This window comes from Ailuropoda melanoleuca, chromosome 1 (genome assembly GCF_002007445.2).
Source record: "Ailuropoda melanoleuca isolate Jingjing chromosome 1, ASM200744v2, whole genome shotgun sequence".
Classification (NCBI taxonomy): Eukaryota; Metazoa; Chordata; class Mammalia; order Carnivora; family Ursidae; genus Ailuropoda; species Ailuropoda melanoleuca.
Genome location: NC_048218.1, coordinates 122,260,297 through 122,272,903, shown reverse-complemented (window position 1 = coordinate 122,272,903; position 12,607 = coordinate 122,260,297). Strand labels below are relative to the sequence as shown.

The 12,607-nt window shown below is 42.8% G+C and overlaps 1 protein-coding gene across 1 annotated transcript in view; it reads left to right on the top strand.

Moving 5' to 3' along the window:
* The window catches only part of LOC109488671 (POU domain, class 6, transcription factor 2-like), a 223,745-nt gene that overhangs the window by 82,839 nt on the left and 128,299 nt on the right, over positions 1-12,607 (top strand). The window lies entirely within an intron of this gene.

Sequence of the window (12,607 nt, the reverse complement as noted above, 5' to 3'; positions counted from 1 at the left end):
CTTTAAAAAAACAAAACAAAATATATTTGATTTTTAAAAACTGATTGTGACTCTATTTTTGTATCAAAAAAACTTGGGAATTTGTTTCCCAGTTAATTTCAGTGCTAATTTGAATTTACTTTTCTGCTTGTTTTTAACCAAAAAGATGATTTCTTGCTGATTTTTTTAACAGAGTACTTCGCTTACTAAGGAAATGAGTGCCCACAAGCAGCCCCCTCAAGATTGGAAAGCCAATCTTGCAGGCGCAGCCCAGATCCTGCTGGGCCCCCCAGCAGGGCCCATGGGGGGAAGTAGAAACATGGGTCCTGTAGCTGGAGTTAGTGGGGAAGTAAGAGAACCCAGCAACAATCCATTTCTCATTTGTTTTGTTCAGGAAAAAAGATAACTTTTCAGGCCAGAGGCATGGGCATATAGAGAAAGAAAACGGAAGCTCAGTGGAGCAGAAGGAAAAAGGATTGTGTAACAACGCTACATTCCAGCCATGGCTGACTGAGCCTTCCTGGGGCCCTGGTACGTGAATGTCGTTGGAGTAGACCCACTTACCAATCAGATTTGGGATAAGTCAGCCAGCATTCAGTTGAAATTGTCTGTTTTTAATCTATCGAGCGTTTGTCTAAGCACATGAATGGTAGAGGGGTAAGAATAGGGAAAAATGAAGGCTTCCAAAGCCCCTGAAAAGAACCAATTGTTTATAAAGACCGTAGCCCATCTATATTATATATATACATATATATATATATATAATTTTTGTGTGTGCCTTACTGAGTTGTTAAAACGGGTCTGTTTTCCTCTGACGACATACTACCTATTCTTGTTACTATAGGAGCTTGAGGATATCAGGGAAGCGATTCTTTAAAAATACTCGGTGACAAACAGTAGCAACGCAGATGGGGCAAGCCCTCGCTCTCAGTGATCCTGCGGTTGGCTGCGTTGACACCTTGTTTTCGTGTGTGAGTCATCAGTGGCAGATGAGCTCTCTAAAATGAGGAATGAAGTCCAGAAAAGGCCCGTCGAAACTCCCTGGGTGAAGCGGCCTGTGTATTCATTAGCATCGGTAATGATGGTAAAACAGCGCTTCAAAGAAAGGCTGTCGAGTGTGTGCGCGCATGCGTGGTCCTCATGCTGCGTATATATTGGCATTTTACAGAGAGGGAACATAAGGGTGCCAAGAAAATGTTAAGTCTGTGAAAGAAAGTATACTAGGCTCATAGAAGATGCTGAATCCCGTTACTCTCTTTCCTTTCCTGGTGTCTACTAGATGGTGGAATTTTTGATGGTTGCAAATGTTTCTTGATCCTTACATTCCCCATAGTCCCCAGCACAACACTTCGCACACGATGAACTGTCAATAAAATATTTCTTGAGCTGCATCAGTTGTGTCATCGTAGACCCTGATTCAGAACTATCCCCCCAATCATGTAAACTAAAGAGGACATAAATAAATAGTAATAAAAGCCAGCCTTGTTTTAAAGGTGCCCTTGATTTCGAAGACTGGAGATTTAAAGAAATATTTAGCTAAGTCTCTTTTTGTAGTTTAGGTTGGAAACAAAATATTTTTAATAGTGGTTAATAAGAGAGCTGGTGGTGTGCGGGGAGCCCCTAAAAACCAACCTCCCAGTTCACGTATTTGCGAGAGCCCAAATCCCCAGGAACGAGAGCATTTAGCTAATCTTTCCAATCACATTCTCCCTCCCTCCCCACCCCCAGCTCCTTGGAATTATGTTATCTGTGCTCCTTTTAAAAGCTCAGAAGCCTTTTGAATTGGAGCACCATTCAAAGGACAGTCAAGGGTCACCCTTGGAATATTAAAGGCGAGTGGATTACAGGAGAGGGAGGGATAGGGATCAGCTGGGCTAGGCGGAGCCCTGTGCAGACCCAGGGCAGAAAATGGGAGGAAAACTCCAGAGGAGCTGGTGTTGGCCGAGAGAGCTGCCTGGATTGCTCTGAAGGACCCGAGGTAGTAGCAAGGACGCAAACCACATATAAGCATCGTGCTGGCTGCTGCAGTCTGAGAGTAAAGAAAGCAAAACACATATGAGTGAAATCAATTAGGCAATGGCCATTTGAACAGAAGTAGAATGGTTCCTTTAGAGACCACAGATACAGGAAACTTGAACCTTGAAAAATTAAAAGCCAGGGACTGTTTTAATTCAACAATCCAGTTCGACAGGATTTAGAGCCAGCTGACCCATACTTCTTTCTTAAAATAACAAGGGCTTAGGATTTATAAATTCCTTCTCAAAAGATGTCAAAGTAATTTAGCTTTCAAAAATCTGTGTTTTGACCTTTCTTCTATCATTTATAGGTATTGATTCTTGTTTTCTTTTTTTTTTAAATAAAATCAATGAATATTTAGTGGGGCTTATTATGTGCCAGGCACTGCCCTAAAATTTGGAGTGGGGGGATGTAGGGGCAGGCCCCTAATCCTTAGCTCTGGTTCCCCACTGATTTTTGGGGGGAGGTGGGGAGGATGGGAGGATGGATCATGAATCCCTTTGAAAGTGTGATGAAGGCTAAGCAGCTTCTCCATAAGGAAATGCATACACACTCATCCTTTGTCAGGACAGTTGCTAGACAGAGAACAGTATATACATCTCTTATTATCACTACGCAATGGGATCTATTGTCAGCACTGTTTGTGGATTATTTATTTAGATGCAAACCTATCTCAGGAGGCATGTATTATTACTCGTATTTCCTCTCAGGGAAACCGAGGTGCAGAGAGATGAGTTAACACCCTTGCCCCAGGTTCCTCGGTGAGTAGGAAGTGACCGCAGGCCCCAGCACAGGCTCTTTGCCCCACTGAGCAGTGCTGGCCTGGGGACTTGCCAGGTCCCCGTGAGGCTGACCACCACTGCCCACTGTGGGTCAAAGGGAGGGCGCGTCTGTGCAAGGTAGACCAGGTGGCCACCTGACACTTTATCCTCACCTGCTGGAAAATCATCCTGATATGTTTACAATCATTAGAAAAATGTGACTGGTGCTTTCTCTGGCCATGCAGCGCCTATCCATATGCCACAAGCAGAGGAGAGCTGTACCTGGGCTGAGTGGGGCAGTTCTGGGCCGTTAAACAAGAATTTTGACCCAACTCTGAAGGTACTATGCAACTGTCAGGTTTCAGAGCTGGATTTTTAGGACTGTTAGTCTGTCAGCAGGGGGCAGAATGGATTTTTCTATTTATTTATGGAAATTTGAAAGTATAGGGAACTGGATATTTTTTGAATCAAAAGTTTGTCTCCCCAACTGTATGGCCTTTGTCATTCAGGATGGAAGAATAGAATGAGATCAGTCCCCATATTTAATGTATTATTCATTTAAATGAGTATTTGCCTGTGAGAAAAATGATAGAATTAGAGCATTTGTAATAAAATCCTGTTTCTACATGAGAGACTATGGACTATGAGAAACAAACTGAGGACTTCAGAGGGGAGGGGGGTGGGGGAATGGGATAGACTGGTGATGGGTAGTAAGGAGGGCACATATTGCATGGTGCACTGGGTGCTATACGCAACTAATGGAGCATCGAACTTTACATCGGAATCCGGGGATGTACTGTATGGTGACTAACATAATATAATAAAAAATCATTTAAAAAAAAATCCTGTTTCTAATATGCTGTGAAGTTTTGCTGATACTGCCCCTGATTGACGTGAGAGCTAATTGTGTAGAAGTGTTAGGCTCCCCTCGGTGAGCCAGGGATTCTTGCGGGGTGAACAAAGGCCATGACAGAGCTAGGAAGCCCGGGCTCTGGGGGGGGGGTGGGCCCTGGGCTCATCAGGGGCCACCCCAAGCCCCAGCCCTGATGCCTTGTGTGGGAGAGCTTATCTCCCCTACCAGTGGTAGCTTTTCTCCCGTTCACCCTTAGTCCCAGGGGGAAACAAACCTTTCTTTTTCCTTTTCAGTGTCCATATTAAATTCTTCCATTTTGTCCTGTGGTAAAACAAAGTAACAAAGGCACACAAAACCAAACTCACATTTCTGGAAACAGGGTACAGGTCAGTGTGAATGGGTGTGCAGTTCCAGACAGGTAAGACAGCCAGGTGAGGCCTTAGTTGCCACTCTGTGCAATGTCAGACATGATTACATGTATTTTGAAATATTAAAAGTATCAACCAAAGACAATCCTTGCCTTCCCCTTCCCTTCCTTCCTCTCTGCCTTCTTCACAATCATTAATCAGTCATTAATCAATCCATCAATCCAAACACATTTATTAAGAGCCTATTTTGTATCAGACACAATACCCGGAACTCTGAGACATGTTTACCTACAAAAAACTCAAGCGTCTCAACTTGAGGCAAAGGCTTAAGTGTTTTGGAAAAGTAAGTGATTACCCGGTGGAAAAACTGTCATGATTTTATTGCATCTGAGATGAAGCACAAATAGGTAAGAGGGGCTGAGCTGTGAGACCCTTTCCCCAAGTATATGGAAAACTCCACCTAAAATGGACGAGAGGAGCCAATATGGTGGTTAGAGGCTTGGAGTGGACACTCTGGTCCTTCCTCGTCTTCCTTGGACATCCTGGAGGCTCCTCCCTAAAAACCTTAGGGCTTCTCAGTTCAGTGCTGGGTTTGAAAATTCCAACACTAGAGGCAAGGTCTTTCCATTCTGTGAACTGACTGTGTCATCTACGTTTGCAAAAGGTTGCAAATACTGCGATTATATATAGAAAGCACCTCCAGAAAGAAAACATTTTTAGAACAGAGGTTGGTTGTTCTCTGTTTGTAAACTCCAACCACTAAGTGCAAGTTCACTGTAATCTGAGTTCTATTCCATTTAAATCCTGATACCTACTTGACACCATCAGATTATGAAGAACGTATGGATAGAGGGTAGGTGTGTGCGATATCAATGCCACTGTATAACCCCATTACCCGAAGACCAGATCTCCATGAGCCTGAATTGAACTTTATGGCTGCTTTCTCACAAAGGCAGCAGAAATGAATTGATGGTGCTATTAGATTATCAATAGCAGTGTCTCCCTTTTTTTCCCGGACAAGTATACACGTAACGTCATCCACACAGTCATTTTAACTTCTTGGGGCCAAAAGAGCTAAGAGCTATGGAGGTTCGAGGTGACGGTCTAGATACGCATCTGACTGCACACTAGAAGTCCAGAACTTGCAGACTTCCACCAGATTGATTGTTATGTTGTTGTTCCAACTTAGAGGTTTGTGCTGATGTGCTGTTCGTTTATTTGCTTGCTTCTGTTTAGATACAGCTCTGTGTCTAATGCTGTCATCTTTAAGTGGAGTCATCAATAACTGTGTTGATAATTAAAGCTGGTCAACAAAAGTATAAGCGTAAGGAGGTGGGGTTAGGAGAGAAAGGGTGTCCCTAGGTGATGATTGAAGGGAAGGAGAAGGTTGCATACCTGAGGTTCAACAAAAAGACAAGAGACTCTTCGACGAAGCCCGTATGTACATTTAAGTGAAATACCGTCTTCTGACCACCAGGCAAATCAGATATTTCGCAGTCTCATTTTTCCTTTCAACATAATTGTGGCCACTCACCTGAACTAAATAACCCCCAGGGAGAGGGTTGGGGATTGGTGGGGCAGCAAAGAGTGTAATTTGCCCAGACCATCTTCTGAAGAGGGGACCCTATTTCACTCTGTAATGACTTGCTGGCCCCTAAGACAACTTTCATCTAATTGTGGGTCAACATCCAGTATGGCGGGTTGTGTCGCAAATGGCCGAGAGTACATTTCTTACATACAGCTACTGGGTTCTTTCTGGGGGATAATGGTAGTCAATAATGGTTAGAGATAGGTGAGGGCTTGCTATGCTCCCAAAGCCTGGCCACCTGCTTAGAATGAAAGCAAGCTCTGAGGCCAGTCTTTGCCAAACATGCAGACATTTATTGACCATGCTTTTATTAGCAGATAATCCCCCAATTGTTCGTTCACCCTCTCTGTAAGCTTGATGAAGTCGTAATTCTCTGTCATTTTAGGTGAATCTAGCACAGCGTGCATGGAAGTTCTGTGAAGGCAGATACAGCAAGATTTTAGAAGCAAGGTCTGTTTCTCTCACAGCATCAGGCAGCTAGAACTCTCTGAACTGAAGCCTGGATGTGGGACAGTTTAGGCTTCTAGCCCGAAACCCTGAGGCAACAGGCCTTGCAAGATTCTTAATATCCTCTGATTCCTCTCAAGGGAGGGGAATGTCTCTAAAATATTTTAGCCGGGGCATATATCTTGAATGGGACTAACTAAATGAAAACCCATTTCCAGCCTCCACTAAGGCTGGTCAATAAGTTCCTCATCTCACTCAAATTAATATAAATTATACGAATCAGCAAAATGCAGGGTGAGGGAGCCACGGACGGTGAATGGAGGTGGCTGAATTTGGGTGGTAGGCGAGCCAGAGGCAGGGCCTTTCTGAGGAAACAGTAGGCCTGGGAGTAGGAAATGTTGATTACGGCAACTGACTGAACCTAGGGTGGAGCTCAGGGTCAGAAAACCTTTTCTGTCAGGAGACAGTAAATAGTTTCAGCTTTGCAGGCCACACAGAGAAATCGAGTCTGCCTCCTGAGGAAGAGACACGACCTTGGAGTGGCAGCTGCCTTCGGGCAAAGGCAAGTCCTGAGGGAGGCCTCAGCTGTGAGCCTTCTCAGCCAACCCTCCTGGCAGCTGGGAAATGAGCGTATTGGTGGTGAAGGGGGTTCTGGGAGGCACACCACAGCCTCCATCTCAGTGTAGACTTCTGGTCCAACTGAACCCATGGTCAGTGGGGTGCCTCAGTGTGGGAAGTGGTGTGGTGGTAGGTAGTCTTTCTTTCTACCCATATTCATGTCCATTATCTGTGCCTCACCTCACTCCAGTCTCACAGCATCCCCCTTGAGAAGCAGAAAGCTGTGTTGGTATGGAAACCAACAAGCAGCCATAGTGACTCACTAGTGGTCACGCAGGTGCTTGATGCTAAATCAGGGAACGTCCGCGAGTTCTTGGGAAGCCTCCTCAGTGCTTCACTCTCAAAACCCAGCCTTTCTTTTGAAGTTTGAATGCCTACTTGATTTGCACAGAATACTCAGCTCCTTTCTTTTGGGATAGGGTCCAATATGACCTCAGCTACACTAACTGGGAAGTGGAGACCTGGGGGAATAGATAACAGGTGGGAATCTTGGGTTGAGGAAGGAAACCCAGGTTGGTATCAACATTTCCCTGTGAAAATCTGTTGTGAGATGAAGGAGGGTGTATTTGTGTAAGCTTTGTAATTAAGTTCATTGTAATGTAAATTTCTATCTATTGCATATTTGCTAAAAATGTGGGTTTTTCTGCTTTCCTCAAAATGATTTTTGTGTGCAGTTTAGGAAGTGACATTTAAAATGAAATAAGCGGCGGTGGGTGAATTTATGGTATTTTTAGCGTTTTGATCATTAATTTTCAGAATTTTCAACAATAAATTTATATATTTACAAGAATAGAATAATTATAAAATTAAATTATGGCCTTATTTCTAAAAGTCAAATAGAATGTCTTTTTACAAATTATTGGTAGAAAGAGGAAATATGGCATGGTAAAAAAAATAGAAATGCCTTGTAACTTTAGAGGGAAATATTCTTCAGTACATTAAATATTATAGTGAGAACCAACTGACTTAATAATATTCGGTAATTGGTAAAAGAAAGATAAAGATTGTTTTACTTCATGACTAAGGTAACAAAATTCACACTTGAAGTTTTCTTTCCCAAAACCCACGAAAGTCTAATTTTATCCTCTTAATGATCTGTGATTTTGAGTTTACCTCTTCCCAGTGAGAGAAATTAAATACAAAATATGGTGCTGTCTTTTCATCTTAAATGGGCTGTAGGTAATTTGCATTGACCTTTTTCCTAAATTGAAATGTGGCCTTTGGGGGGGGGGGTGACCCGATAATTTTTTTTCTCCATAATGGATATAATTTTTTTCTATTGAATTCTAGAAATAGATCTGTTGAGCATAACTTCACCATACTCTGGCACTTTGCAAACAAATGAATTGTTTCCTTGGATTTGTGAAGCCTGCCTGCCTTATTTACATTTCCCTCAAAGCCTTCTGATTGCTTGCTTCATAGTTGGCTTGTATGTACATAAGAATATGCTGGACCCGGTTCAAGCTCCGTTTAGATGGGGTGGGGGGTGGCTATTTCCATCGTGTGGCTGCCCCTGGACACGGATGCTTTGCTGAGTTAATCGTCTCACAATCTTTAGTTTCTCCGACTATCAAATGAGAATGATTTTGCTTACAAAAACTCTGTTGGTTAAATTATTGCAGGCCTTTAGCTGAATTATCTCTTTGTTTATCGGGGATTATTGTTGACAGCCTAGTGAAAGTCCAAGCTGAATTCTCTTCCTTCATACAATGCCGTATATCTGCTCTACAGATAAAGGGGTTGCAAGAGAAATACACAGGGATATCTTTTTTTTTTAATTAAAAAAAATTTTTATTGTGAGAGAGAAAACAAGTGGGGGGAGGGACAGAGGGAGAAAGAGAATCTCAAGCAGATGCCATGCTGAGCACAGAGCTGGACGTGGGGCTGATCTCATGACCCCGAATCACGACCTGAGCTGCATGGGGACATCTGTATTTAAAAATTATATTTAATGTCATCAGGAATTAGTATACGATGAGGATATACAGTTAGTATATGCTAAGTTGTATGTAACCATATAGAAATAAACCGTAAGGAATATTAGTTAGGTAAAAGTTATTAAAGTGTGGGAAGCACTGGGTGGATGTATACTCGCTGAAGGCTTCCGGCTAATTATTGTAGCATCATTGACAGTTAGAGCTCTCATTTACATTAGCAGTAATGTAAATGTAAATTTAGAAATGAGTTTCGAGAGGTACCAGATCCATTGGACCATGCAACAGAGACTACGAGAAGTCCTTCCTCGGTCAGATGATTTAGGGAGGGTAAACTGAGCTGAATGGGTTTCTTTCCTGGTAGACTCTTCTGTTGCATTTTCCATGTGGGTATGATTGCAAAACTCTTTTATGTAGATTATCTTTGGGGACAAGTGTTCTGTGGAATGCACTTTGGGAAATGCTGTTTTATTCCAACCTTTTCATTTTCCAGATGAGAGAATTGAGGGTGACAGTGGTCCAATGATTTGCTAAGTTTCTGTAGACCGTGAACCTGAATGCAAGCCTGGATATTTGACACTATCTGATGTCCTGTCAACTACACTGTATCATCCCATAGATTTCACATGAGCAGTGTTGGACGGGGAAGCGTTTTGTTCCTAGAGTCTGCAGGGAGAAAGATACTACACGTAGCATGCTCTGGGAATCAGTTATCTAGGGTTTAACACCCTTTAGGACCCATAATTCAACTTCTAAGAAACCCCATGAGTTACTGGGTAGTATAAAAAGATGAATCTACTTAAGTTCAAAATATAGCTTCACCACTCGCTGGCTGTGTGGCGTTGGGACAAGTCACTTGGCTTCTCTGAGTCTCAGACTTGTGTCCCTCCAAGGGGGACTAATGCCTTGCATAGTTTGGGTGACGTTACGTATATCTGAAGCGCCTCTCTTCATTCAATACATGGGACCAATTGTTGTCCTTTGACAATGCTCGAATGAGATTTCAGTCATTGCTGGATAGTTCTGATGTTGATCGCGGTCCTTTCATTGTAGGACATGGCGGAACTTTTTGTTCAGGTTTTGCTCATGGAAGCCACCTCTCCTGCTTCTTCTTTTCTCAGTGTCTGGCTCTTGGGTCTCTGATGAGCCTCGTGAGTCATCACAGATTGGCCTCTACTGGCAGCTGCCATGTCCTCTTGTACCTACTCTCCACTCCTCCATATTGAATCAGTCATTTCCCTCTATCAGGGCTGATAAAAGAATTGCAGAGAGGCCCCAGCTTCTTCCCTGTCGTTGTGACAATTTCCAACTTTTAAGCAAGAAGTCTTCGCCGCTTCTATTTCAGCTATTTCTGTTCCCTTGTGCTGCTGCAGCGATCCTTGTGCGTGGTGCAATTGCAACTTTCTTGCATTCCTGCAAGCACCTTTGTTGGGGCCTGTCAGAAAATCCTTTCTTCGCTCTGGCAGAAAGGATTTTTACAGGCTGACATCCCTTTTGGCAGGGGGAGAATGACTTCGGAGCCGAGTGCTGCTTGAAAGAGGCACTCCCTCATCACTTATGACTGTACTCAGTGGTTACTGCTTGTGACACATTTTCAGATGGACCCCCCAGTGGCTGCAGCTGTGATTAAAAGCTGTCTGCTCTCTGCCTCACTGGGGGTTTGCTGTTTAACCATGTCATGCACATATAGATGTGGGCTACAGCTGCATCATGGAAAACGTAAAATGTTTTGTAAGATGAAAAATCAAATGAGTACCTGGATGACAAACTCCTGAATTTCCTAAGCTCAAGTCCCCGAGAGGCGCGAGTTGGGAACCTAGCCACGTATGAGGTGCATAAAAGTCATTTAAGGAAGAAGAGCTAATGGTCAGTGAATATATACCATCTGCCAGTACATGCACTGCACACATGAGCCAGACCGAACATCTTCAAGATGTAAGTGCACTTGAACTTAGCAGCTGCATTTCAGCTCCTCTGCGTGCTTCAGCATTCAGTTTGACCATGCACAGATAAAACAAGAAGAAAATATTCTTTGTTTTGGGTAAGGCGACCCAGCTCTTCCCCGATACCATGTGTGGTTGATCATGGGTTTTGAATGCCATTCTAAACATAAGTTTGCCATGAACACTATCTTAAAAAAATGCTCAAATGAGCCATGCAGCCTCAGAGATAGGGTGTCTCCAAGGCACAGGTCACAACCCTTCCTCTAGATCAGGGAGACGGAGCATTCCACCTTTTGTAAACTAAAAATGTACTGGAATTTACACCTGGGCTCTTCCCTTCACGTGAGGAGGATACTTACCAAGAGCGTGTGGCAAAGCAGTGTTCCCTTCCCTCCCCACCCCGCTCCACTAACTGACTCAGAAGAATCCAAACGCACATTTTCTTAGACGAATAGGAAAGAAATTGGGGGGGGGGGATTTTGAGAATTTCGTGTCTCCTTCCCGCCCCCCCCATGCCTGCTTCTCCCACCCCCGAAAGTCAGGCGCTCCCAATCTCAGTGACCAAACACAGTCAATGAAATGCTAATCTATCACCAGCAAATTTAGGCTGACAATACCGTGCATCGACCACATTGATGACATTGATTATATTTCAAATATTTACAATATGGTGAGACAAGCCTAATTTATTTTCTAAAGAGTTCAAGGTAGGTATCACCGATCCAAAAGGGGGGAAACAATGGAGAAATGTTTGTGGTTGCTATCTGCAATAATCCGATGCTGACAGAGAGTAGTATTTTATTTAGTAATTAACAGTGTAAAGGGGAGAGGAGCTGTCATGTTGGTTCTTAAGCTGGGGAATGTGATGAAAGATGATATCTACGATCTCATCCTTTCCACTTGTTTAGGATTGTCAGGATGAGAAATGTCAGCATTATGAAAGCCCGGCTCTGCTCTTGATATGATAAAACCCTTCAAAAGCCAGTCTTTCTCTCCCTCATCCCCCTCCTTTCCCGCTCTCTCTCTCTCTCCCTGCACTTGCTTTTTTATTTATCCTGTTTTGTTAGATGGCAGAAATATAATTCTTTTCTTTCTTCCTATTATAAGCCACCATTTTTGTTTTATTATATGTTTCACAACCCCTAATGCCCCACTGAAAATTACCTTGTTAAATGACAGTGTTTCAAAGCCATGAATCCTTTCCACCATTCCCTCAGAGGTTTGAAACAGTCAACAGACTGTAAAGAATAAATAATAAAAAAGTATTGATTATTTTGATGACTGTGAGATTCAATTAAGTATTAATTTTGCCCTCCAGTGGACCTATCAAGGTATTCAAAAGGGAGGATTCGGCTCAGCTAAATGCATGCTGAGTGCTTCAGCCTTAAATAGGGAGAAAATGTGTTTACCTACAGTATTTGAAGAAGAAATGCATTGATGCACAGAGTCCAATATTTAAGTGCTGTGCACATTAAGCCCTGGTGACAGTGACATTGTTTTCAGTGGTATGAGTATTGACTAAAGAAGTGCATTTGATGACAGCTTAAACTATTTGTATTGATTAACATTTTCATAGATTATCATGTGTCATATCAAATTCACTTTTCAGGCATGAATACATTAAAAAAAATAATAACCACAGGCATACCGACGACCAATGTAACGATGGGACAAGAGAGCATGCCGCCCCACCTGCTCCTGTGCTGGTCACCTGTTTCCTGCTCAGGAACCACTTAGGCATGAACTTGGCAATAAATAGCTCCCAGATAACGCAAAAAGGGCACTTCTTGCTTTCCTTTTCCTTCTGCGGCCGGTGTTTGTGCCAAAACAATATCATGCATCTAAGTTTGCAAATGGAATAGCAGGCTCTCCTTGGGAAATATTTCTGATCCTAAGATGCCCTCCTAATGAGCTGAAGATAAAGCAGATTCAAATTATTGGGAAGAGGGGGAAGTTTGCCTTTTTTGGAGGTGATTTTTGCTTTCTTTTTTCTCTAATGCTCTGGGCATATGATGCTCTGGGTATCGGAATTATTGAACACAGTTTGTAAGTATTTTTCCAATTCCTTAAACCAATTTTTAAACCAATTTTCATCTCTTT